Consider the following 12,413-nt stretch of genomic DNA (forward strand, 5'->3'; position numbering starts at 1 on the left):
GTTCATGGCATTTCTTTGCCAGAATCATCTTTCCAGTTGATCAATGGCCATTGTTTTGATGATTCCTTTCTCACTCTTTTGGAGGATGAAGAAATCATCAAAAATGCCTTAATTTGCCTTGTCACTTTTTGTCAACCCTCTAGCTCTGCTATTTAATGGCATAAAATGCTTTTCTATCGCTAGTCTTTCTTGCTAGTGCCACCTTGGCTCAGCCAATTTGAATGTAAATGGGTTGCTCATGAGGAGATCTTCTACTTTCTTGGCATTCCATTTTCCTTTCAAGCTTCGTCTATTGATCTATGGAATGTAGTGCTTGCCAAGATTACCAAGAAGCTAGATTATTGGCTTACAAAACCACTTTCTCCTGTGGGAAAATTCTAGATTTTCTCAAAAATTCTTGTGGCTACTCATGTCTATTATTCTTCATCTTGGGTTCCTTCTAAAGCCCTCCTATTAGAAATTGGAAAGATTGCTTCATGATTTTCTCTAGGTTTCTTTCGATCATCATGACTTTCATAGAGTTGCTTGAGATTTTTGTTGTCTCCAAAAGAATCTAGAGGCCTCAGCCTACTTTCCACACAAAAGCAAGGCCTTATTGTATGTGCCAAATGGATTATTCGTGACATCACTAGAGATGAAGCCTAGAAGATTTTAGTTCAGCATTGCATTTCTTCCAGATTTCCTATCAACCAACCTATATGGAAGGGCATTGGCTTTCACACCCTCCTCATCATGTGACAGTCTGTGCTCATACAGGGCTCTTTTGTTATCAAGAGCATATGGAAAGCATGGAAAACTATCAAGCTTGGCTTCACTAGTCTGGTGATGAGTTCCATAATGAACTCTCTTTGAATTAGGAGAGCATTTGGTGGTCTCCCTTGTTTGCCATCCAAGGTACTCCCATTTCCAAGACTCAAGGTGCTAGTGCTCTACATTTTTTCAAGCGAGGCATCAAAAATTCGAAAGATCTTTTCTCTAGGGTTTACATGAGTTTCAGATCTTGGGAAGATATGCAAGTCTAGTACCATCTTGCTAGTTCAAATTAATAGACTTTTGACCTATTGCTCTATTTAATTGTAGTGCACTTAATTCATAAAGTGGGTATTTCATCTGTTAGACCTTGGTTGCATGATTGGAAGTGGTATCATGACACTCCTTTCACCAGTTACAAACCAAGTCTGGGTTATAGATGGATTTCTCCCCATCTGCTGATGGTGTATACCCTCAATCAGAGATGACATTTGTAATCTTCTTTTTCTCAATGGAGAAAGTGCTTTGACACTATTTGGAGTGCTATTACAAAATCAAAGATTGCCCATTTCACTTGGTGCCTAGCTTTTCAAGGTCTTTCCCTTGGGCCTTAGCTTAAGCATATTGGGGTTTCGGATCCTAGATGCCATTTCTATGGACAACCAGAGCCTTTCTTGCATACTTTTTGGTTTTGTAGACATGCTCAAAATTACTAGCACTGGATTCATGAGTTCTTTATGTCATTTAGGCTTGAACCCTTTTCTTGGCACAAGGCTATTTTAGGTAATTCCCCTAGAATACCTTGAAAATTTACCTACATCAGGCATAGCTTCATGATGAAGATTTTGTTCACTCTGTGGAAAGATAGAAATATCGTTCTTTCCACTCATACTTTTCTTGATATTAATATTGCTATGTACACTAAGGAGTGCATTTGTAATAATGTTACTATGCAGATACAAGCAAACAAGGTGGCTTTGGAGGTGGCTCATCTGTAAGAGTTGTTTAATCATTGGGGCAATGCCCCTTGTACTATTGCCAGGGTACCTCCAGATGCCTTGGTTGATACCTTGACACCTAGAAGCCACCGCCAGTGGCGCCTCTCGTTAGGCCTCTATTCGCATAGTTCAAGCAAACAAGGTGGCTTTGGAGGTGGCTCATCTGCAAGAGTTGTGTAATCATTGGGGCAATGCCCCTTGTACTATTGCCAGGGTACCTCCAGATGCCTTGGTTGATACCTTGACACCTAGAAGCCACCGCCAGCGGCGCCTCTCCTTAGGCCTCTATTCGCACACTCTGTGCTCCTAGGCTTCCTACCTGCCACCGCTCTCCCAGCAGTGGTGATGGTGGATGGAGGCACCACTCGGTTTCCCTACTCCATGGTGGCATTGGCTAGTCCTCGGCTCCTCCTCCTAGTGCTTAGCAAGTGGTCTCTACGAAATGGCCTCAGCTAGATTTGGCAATTTGACCTCCGCGGCCAGATATTAAGGATGTTGTCCAGGCCATTGATTTGCTGCTACTGCTGCTAATGACAACTGGACTGTTCCCAACCTGCCCCCCAATCCCAAAGATGATTGGGGTTTTCATGATCGTGAACTCTCGCGAGGTGATCTTGTATTCTTGGACCCTTTTTTGTGAATTGTAATCTTAGCATATTAATTATTGATAGAAAAAGATTATTCATCAAATAAATATATATATATATATATATATATATATATATATATATATATATATATATATATATATATATATATATATATATATATATATATATATATATATATATATACACTAAAAGTTCTTCGACAATTAAATGGTATATTTTCATGAATTCAATAGTTTCAATAGTTTACTAGTAACATTTGCTGACTTAACTCTTTTGGGAGTTACGAGGACCTTCTCGATGTCACATCATTGTCCGATATGAATCTACGTGGGGGAACAATTTCCAATTTAATTGGCATTCAAATGCACATGCACCACAACATAACCGTTGAATTATATTCACTTGATTACAACTAACAATCCTGAATAGGGAAGCACCGCAAATTTCTCTGCACAGATGAAGGCAAGCATATTTCCACAAGAAATGTCAATGTGTGATTCTGCGTAGTTCCAGTTGCAACTGTTTCCTCAACACACAATTAGCTATACTATTTCCTAACTGAGAACCCTAATATAAAGTTGTTAACTGACATCTTTTCTCCAACAATACGAGAATCTATTTCTTGTATTTTAGTTCTGAACTTTCATATGTTCAATTGTACCTTGAAAAGTTCCATGATGGTCACCCTTATAGTAACAATGGTTTTCGCTCTTGTTACTTTTGAGGCTTCATTGGCGACATCCCAGTACAATGTAATTGATGAGTGCTGGAGAAAAGACCCCAATTGGGAGCACAATAGAATGAAACTCGCAGACTGTGCAGTGGGGTTTGGGAGCGGAGCAAATGGAGGAAAAGGAGGAATGATTTACACCGTCACAAGCTCTGATGACAACCCTTCACATCCGGTGCCAGGGACGCTGAGACATGCATCAATGCTTCGTGGAGCAGTGTAGATTGTTTTTGCGAAAGATATGGAGATACAGCTTAAGTTACCCCTCTTTGTTTCAAGTCACACCACAATTGATGGAAGGGGCGCGCGTGTAACCATCAGTAATGGGGCCTGCATCCGTGTGTCCAATGTGAGGAACGTTATAATTCATGGATTGAACATTCATGACTCCTGGCCAAGCTCGCCAGGCAACGTTCTGATTTCGAAGGCGAGAGGGACTGTCAACATTTACCCACAAGATGGTGATGGCATATCTATTGAGAGGTCGAGGGATGTTTGGATTGATCATAACACTATGTCTCGTTGTGCGGATGGGCTCGTTGATGTAACTCTTGGCTCTGCTGCCGTCACTGTTTCTAACAACCGCTTTTTCAGTCACAACGAGGTGAGCAGCTTGAAAACCCTAAAATGAATGCGCCATTTGTTTTAGCTTCATCAAACATTTTCTAACTTTTGATTTGATTGGACGGTTAACCTGATATAATAGTGCATTGTGAATTATTTAAAAAGTATAGTTAGAAGATTTTGATTAGTTATTTGAACAAATCAAAACTTAGAGCCAGCTGTTTAAGCATGATTTAAGATTCCGATATGAAGAACATTCTTCAATTGCTTTGATTTCTTTGGGTGCCTTACCCAAAATGACACTAGTCTCTAAGTTTTGATTTTTTAAACAATCCCTCTGAAATCACATGTTAACCCATGTATGTTTCCAAGGAAAAATTGGGTCTAGAAATAAGCATCGACTGCTAATTGCGATAAATACCCACTCCACAAATTGTTTAGAGTTAAATACTAAATTGTAAAATGTAGAGCTCTTTAGAGTTCATACTAAAGCATAAAATGTAGAGATCTTTAGTTATATTTGTTTGTTTAAATTGATATTTTACGAACGTTAAATTGTATTTGATCATTGCACAATAGTACTTTATCTTTCTACAATAACAAGTGTCATAGTTTAATACTAGTATTATTTTGAATTCTGATAGTAAATTGAATTGTAATTTTATTATATATTTATTATATGTATTAAAAATATTAGTAAATTAATGATTTTCTTGTTTCACTCTATAAAAATTTTCAAGTATGTGATTGACTAGTTTAACTATTAAATATTTAAGACATTTGAAATGCATGTAATGTGATGTTTAAATTCTAATTTTAGCACGTGCAGTTTCTTATCAGGTATCATAGTAACTTTTTGTTCTATTGCGAATCATAGGTGATGTTATTAGGTAATAGTGATTTAGATCTAATTGATAAACACATGAGGGTGACAATTGCCTTCAATCATTTTGGACCTGAGCTCATGCAACGAATGCCTAGGTAATTAAAATGTCTTTTCTACCTCCAATGTTGGTGAGAAGATAAATTTCAAATGTAAAATCTAACAACCATTTTGTTGACATGGACACAACAGAGCTAGATTAGGGTATGTTCATGTGGTGAACAACTACTATGAGCCATGGGGAATATACACTATTGGAGGAAGTGCGAATCCCACCATTTTGAGTCAAGGGAATGTGTTTATGGCTCCAGATGACTATACAAAGAAGCAAGTCACTCAGCACAAAGACAATTCACATAGTGTGTGGAGATCCAAGCATGATTTATTTTTTAAGGGAGCATTTTTTGAACAATGTGGTGAGGGGAAAAAATCCCAATGTATAGAAGAAATGAAAGATTTCCGATTGTAAAGGAAAAATTCGTACCACATTTGACAAAGGATGCAAGGGCCTTATTATGTTCACCTAATAGACCTTGCTAGTCATATTTTAAGTTTGTTAGGTTTTTTGGTTTTTAAAGAGTGCCCCTTATTAACTGCACAATTGACATTTTCAAGGTTTCATGAGATGCTTAGTTCAATCCCATAAATTTCCATTTTGGTTTGCATATCAACATTCGATTAAATTGTCACCTAGCATAAAAATGGTACTAATAATTTATAGAGATCTATACAATATGTTTATCTGGGAGAATATTTTATAAATGCAGCTAAAAATGAATGACACAACCCTATGAGGGGTTTTCTCTTTTCCATTACATCATTTTTCTATCTTCATTAACACATATCTCTATACACTTGTCTTTAATTATTCATGATGGAGTACTACTCTGATACCACTGATGACAGGCCTCTCTGATACCACTTGATGAAGGTATGCTCTGATTCCACTGACAAAGGGCCACACCACCCTTACCAACTCATGACAAAGAATGCAACAAGATCTCTCAAGATCCAATCCAAACCCAAGCTAGCCTAGATCCACACTCTGGTAGAAACCTCTGAGATCTCAACTTGTGCTCGCAAGCCACCAAGCAACCTCCTTGTTTCTAAACTGCAGCCACTAGCTCTTCTCACAAACCTAATCCAAGATCCAAGTGTAAACTGCCTCACATTCGACGCTCTATCTACACACTCACAAGTCCATCACAATCCTACTGTAAACTGCCTCACATTCAGCGCTCTGTCTATAGACTTAGGAAAACTCACTCTTCACTTCCTCTTTCTCTTTCACACCTTCCAAATTTCTCACCTTCCAACTTTCACACATTCAAGCTTTTTCTTCCAAAACTTCTACTTCCCGAGCTTCCACTTCTCAAGCTAATCCTTGAGCTTCATTTAGAAATGCTCATATGCCTTGCTTAAATAGGCACTTACCACCCCATGCATGACTTATCCACAACCTTCTAGAATTCCTCCACAACCTTCTACAACTTCCATAACCTTCTACAATATCCACAACTTTCTACAATATTCATAACTTTCTAGAATTCTACCCACACACCTCGATAAATGGAATGACAACCATTTATTTTTTATTTTTTTCTATTATGCCACCTATGCACCTCGAAAATAGAAATTCCTTTTTTCCTTTCTTTTCTCCTTTTTCCCTTTTTTTATTATTTCTCCTCTAATTTTCGTCACTTTCTCTCTCCTCCACAATTTTTTTTTTTTTTTTCAAATTTTTTTTTTCCAATAATTTTCCCATGCAAGATGCTCCTACATCAGACTCCCCTGGTAGATAGAAAAGTGTCCCACACTTTGACACCAAAAGAAAGGTCTTCAACCATCTTCATCTTCAGCAAAGGTTTCCACCTCAACAAAGACAACAAAACCATCCTGCAAATCTTCTACACCAACATCTCAACCATCCAATTAGCATGCTCACTCCGAAGAACAAACTGAACATAATGCTTCAATAGAAAACTCTCATCCACATCAGCAACTAGTGAATTCACACCCATAGCAACAAACCCCACATCAACAGCCACATGTAGATCTCCATATACACATGCCAAACTCTCAACACTAGCAATCTCATTGCTCACAACAAGATGCTCTGCAAGATATAAATCACCACCAACATCAACCAAATCATCCACAACTAAATGCTCCGTAGTCTCCATGTCAAACTCAACCAATTGATCATGAAAACCAACATCTGTCCCAACATCGATAACATTAGGAATATCTTCAGCAACAACCTCTAGTTGCTCTGCAGGTTCTGCATAATGCTCCACAAACTGATCAGCAAAACCATCCCCTTCCACCTTGACCTTCTTAGCTTGATCAACCAATCTAGCATCCAACCGAGAAAGCATCTTAGAAAAATTCCTCTCCATTATATCATGGATTTTGGCAATAATCTTAGGGTCCAATCCTCTTGGAGCCATCTTCCAAGATCTTCGTAAACCCTCTGCAACAAATCCTTCCTATGCTCCTTGTGAAAACCAAATTATTTGCAAGTCAGATCACAACCTGCCACCTCGCATGAACAATCAGGAACCACATCACAAGTCTAGGACAACAGATCTGCAATCCAAAAGCTCTGATAAACTTTTCCCAACCAAGGTCCTGGTACAAACTGCCTCACACTTCGGCGATCTGCTTGTACACTCAGGAACTCTTGCTCTGATACCACTTGATGGAGTACTGCTCTGATACTACTGATGATGGGCCTCTTTGATACCACTTGATGAAGGTATGCTTTGATACCACTTGATGAAGGTATGCTTTGATACCACTTGATGAAGGTATGCTCTGATACCACTGACAAAGGGCCACACCACCCTTACCAACTCATGACAAAGAATGCAACAAGATCTCTCAAGATCCAATCCAAACCCAAGCTAGCCCAGATCCACACTTTGGTAGAAACCTCTAAGATCTCAACTTGTGCTTGCAAGCCACCAAGCAACCTCCTTGTTTCTAAACCGTAGCCACTAGCTCTTCTCACAAACCTAATCCAATATCCAAGTGTAAACTGCCTCACATTCGGCGCTTTGTCTGTAACACTCACAAGTCCATCACAATCCTGCTGTAAACTGCCCCACATTTGGCGCTCTATCTATAGACTCAGGAAAACTCACTCTTCACTTCCTCTTTCTCTTTCACACCTTCCAAATTTCTCACCTTCCAACTTTCACACATTCAAGCTTTTCCTTCCAAAGCTTCTACTTCCTGAGCTTCCACTTCTCAAGCTACTCCTTGAGCTTCATTTAGAAATGCTCATATGCCTTACTTAAATAGGCACTTACCACCCCATGCATGACTTATCCACAACCTTGTAGAATTCCTCCACAACCTTCTACAACTTCCATAACCTTCTACAATATCCACAACTTTCTACAATATTCATAGCTTTCTAGAATTCTACCCACACCTCGATAAATGGAATGACAACCATTTATTTTTTATTTTTTTCTATTATGCCACCTATGCACCTTGAAAATAGAAATTCCTTTTTTCCTTTCTTTTCTCGTTTTTCCCTTTTTTTATTTTTTTATTATTTCTCCTCTAATTTTCGTCACATTCTCTCTCCTCCACAAGTTTTTTTGTCTTTTTTTTTTCAATATTTTTTTCAAATTTTTTTTTCCCAATAATTTTCCCATGCAAGATGCTCCTGTATCAATACATCATTTGGTATATTGATGCATTCACCTATTCCATTCATTGTATATTTTCATTTGAGCATTTAGGTTAACTATTTCCATGTCATAGTTCATTTCTATGAATATAGTGAGAATGTTGTAGTGACATTTATTATCATTTCTACTAAAATGTGAACTCAATCTATGTTATGTATTAACTATTATACTTGTATTTAAAGGAAATCATTTTCATTAAGTGCACATCTTTTGATATTTTTCATCTTGAATCATTTTAGAAGTATTAGATTAATCATTAGTGGAATATCTTTTGATTATTTACACATATTTAGTAATAGTCTAGGAAGGGATGTCTCCTTGTGACATAACATCAGTCTTGTAAAAATATTTATATATGATAGTAGTATCTATATTAAACAAACACAAGAATATAAAGAAGGTTGAATTTCATCATTTCTTAACCATAGTGAACATAATCATAGATAAGTTATTTTCATTATTAAAAAACTGTAAACATTCATAAGGCTATAATTTGGAGACTTGAAATATAGAACATATAGGAAAAAATAAATAAACCAAGGTATCATATAGAAAAGCAAGAGATATCTTTAGATTTTTATATAGACTATATTCCAAAATTTCCACCAAAGTTATTATAGAGAAAGAAATTCATGACTTTCAATATGATGAAATGCTAGGGGCACATAGCCTAATGCTACCTTAATTAATTGGTGATCTAGGGTTAGAAAAAGAAACAACTAACTAAACATAATGAAATGATAAATTCTTTTGCACTATGGAAAGTGAAAATTCATATCATGAAGACTAGATGTTAGGTTGTGTAAGTTCTTTTTAAAGGACATCAATTAGAATCCATGATGAATACAAATATTTGGTATGAAAGTGTGGTGGAGATGCATCATGTACATAAAAGTATGATTTAATTATAGAATAAAGGTACAAGGTGGACTGAGAGACTAAGAAAGATATTAATTAAACTAGAAATGATAATGAATAATATGAATGGGATAAAATGTGACGTGTTAAAGAAAAAAAAAGAGAAATTATAAGTCAAAAATTATTAATACAACCCTTTAGCATGTGACACAATTCATGTCTTTAAACCCAAACATAAGGTGGTCAAGAAAAAATGTTAAGAGTCATTGTTATGAAACTTTCCAAAGTAAAAGTCTTATTTTTTTTCATTTCCATCTTGAAATATATAAAAGAATGTAAAGGCGTTAAGGGGGAAATGTAAATCAAGGATATGAAACCCTAAGTTCATCACATTACCACACATACACAACTCAAAGAGGGAGTCAAGGAAATCAATCCTTTCAATCACAATTTGAGAGGACTATATCTAGAAATATTAGTACTAATCAAGTGATAAATGAGAATTGAATATAAGCTAGATCTAGTGGGGTAAAAGATGGGAAAAGATACAAAAGTCCTTGAGATCCATACAAGATAATGAAAGCTAGGGATAGATATGTGTTGTGGCCTCACAATGCACAACCCATTTTGAGTCACAAAATGGGTACCCCTTAGTTTCAAAATTCTCTATGAGGAATCTAGTCCAAAGCCTTAGTTATTTTGGACCCTCCCTTAGGTCTAGATCAAACCCTAGTCTTTGATTCAGAATGGTCGAGAAATTAGACATAGATAAAAAGATCAAGTTTAAGACTTTCACATTCTTAAAGTGCACACTTGTGCACGTGCACAGGTGTGCCAAGTGTGCAAATGCACACTTCATCCCCACTCTGGTGATGTGCACATGTGCATGTGGGCACCCTCAGAGGTATGCACCTTCAAAGATGTACACTTGCAAAGGTGGGAACTCCAAACCCCCTCATAATGCACACCTTGTCAAGGTGTACATGTTGGCTAGTGTGTAGCTACACACTTTACCATTTCCAAGGAAAATTAGTGCACCTTCCAAGGTGTGCTAGTGCACAAAACTAGCTTTTGGGAGGAAAAATCCATTGTCTTGTCTGTTTTGACTAGTGTTGAATAATTTTTTTGTCAGTCCGAGTCTTGTGGAGTCCTCTTTAGGTTTTTTTAACATAATATAACTAATGTTTGCTTCTTTGTGTAGATAAATTGACATCATAATTATCCATAGCACGAAAGATATCCATGGTATTGAATGTGCATGGTATTAGATAACTCTTTGAGGTCATAACTTATGATCTATAGCTTAGAATTCAAAACCGTTTACACCATTGGAAAGAAGTGCTAGAAATCTAATTTTAGTCTCTAAAATAGGGACCCTTTGGCTTCCCAGTCTAAGAGATAGATGAAATTTTCAACTTGAAATTTTGAGAAGAAGACATCTGGAAAAGCTATTAAGAAAAGCCTAGAAAAGCTTGTTAAAAAAAGATATGATTCTTTTTTTCAAACATTTCATCATTTTGGATAATATGGATCACCTGGTCTTTGACTAGGAAGGATCGAGTAGTCAGAGAGAACAAAACATCAACAAATAGACTTCATAGTGCATCAAATAGACTTCACAGTGCATAAAGATGTGTATAACATGAAGGTGCACAAGTGAACATAACACAAAGGTGTGGCGCATAACACACAATTGTACAAATTATCATAGCATCTTAGTTACAATAGTAATAGAGATCTTACTTAGGCTGGTAATGTCCACCTTCAAAGGAGTCACATGTAAGTTTTGATTCATGAATTTACACTGAAGATTAAAAATACAGAGGTTGGACACATGAACTAGAATAAGTTCCTCATCCTATGAAACTATTAATGATAAGATTCAAAATTTGTACTTGGGTAGTTTAGATAGAAGAAGCAGAAAGAGTTCAAGTCTATGAAAATGTTTGGCTATAAAAATAGTATAAAGCATCAGAAAGGAAAAATAAGTATATAAGAGTGCTCCCAGACTTCATCTAAGAAAAACTCAAAAACCATTTTTAAAAAAAAAAACTTTGATTTTTTGGTGAATTGAGCACCTTGCACAAATTCCTTGAAGGTGCATAGGTGTTCAAGGTGCATAGGTGAGAAAGGTGCACAGGTGCACTATTTATAGTGGCATATTGACAATTTTGTAAAAGTAATAGTGCATCGACAGTTAAATACAAATTCCTAGTTTAGAGCTTTCCATGCACTAGAAATACATTGTGTTAGTAGTTCAACTCCTAGAAACATTCAAAGAATGCCAAAGTTCTATTTTTAGAGTTTCTAGTGACTCTCAAATTGTTTTACAACTTCTTTCTTCTTATTTACTTCTTTAATTGTTTTAAGTCATGTAAAGGCTCATGCACCCATTAATTGATATAAAAAAAGGTGAAGATCTACTTAGCACCATTTGGAGAGTTAGTTTTTATATAATTAAATTTGTTTTATTAGTTTTTTAATAATGAGTTGAATTTTAAGAACTCTCTCTCCTAATACAAAGGGAGGAGATGATTTCTGATAAATACATGGATGTAATACATACTTTAGGCCATTATTTTGATGAAATGATATATGTCATTGGTGCTCTCATTTTGAGTGTAGATATTCTTGCCAGAGTGTGTTATTTTTGTCAATTTATTTTCATAAATAATAATGGATCCAATATTTTTTTGTGTTGATTTGATTGTGCGATCTTTTAGTTTTGGTGTTTGTCGCATGTTGATGAATTTAGCTAGCATATTGAGTTGGAAAAGAGATCATCCTGTTGTTCCTACATAGCTTCTTGTCTCGCATGAGCATACATTATGTGGCCTTGTGATTTTATGAGAAGTGAAACATCTTTTAGTTTTTACTAAATTCCTATCAACAATTGCATCAGTGGATTTAAGGAAGCACTACTCCTATTTTTATTGGTTTCCTACCTAATCATTTTGAAGATTTAACTTGCAGATGTGCTGTTACTATGGTTTATGTCCATTAGGAATTTCCTTTTCAAGTTATATTCTTTAATCTCTCATTATCTTATCTTTATTATTTTCTTTGCTAACACTTGGTTAATTAGGAATTCATATAGTTTCATTTATAGATTGCATTCATTATAAAAAAAAAAATACTAAAATATCTTTTGTGGTTACTTGAAAAATAGAAGGTTACATATCTTATCCAAATTAGTTTGACCAAAAATTCCTCATGAAAAAACCCATTTATCTTCAATTGAGTAGATTTCGGTAAGTTGCAAGATCACTCAGAACCTTGGAGTTGATCCCAAATTAGCTCTTCAAGAGAGGAGTT

General features: G+C 36.1%; 1 pseudogene; it reads left to right on the forward strand.

Annotated features, from left to right (window-relative positions):
* Positions 1–3,057: 3,057 nt before the first annotated feature.
* Positions 3,058–5,076, forward strand: LOC149559104 (pectate lyase 1 pseudogene; annotated as a pseudogene).
* The last annotated feature ends 7,337 nt before the right edge of the window (positions 5,077–12,413 follow it).

This window comes from Cupressus sempervirens, chromosome 5 (genome assembly GCF_028749045.1).
Source record: "Cupressus sempervirens isolate cs-2001-9-10 chromosome 5, ASM2874904v1, whole genome shotgun sequence".
Lineage (NCBI taxonomy): Eukaryota > Viridiplantae > Streptophyta > Pinopsida > Cupressales > Cupressaceae > Cupressus > Cupressus sempervirens.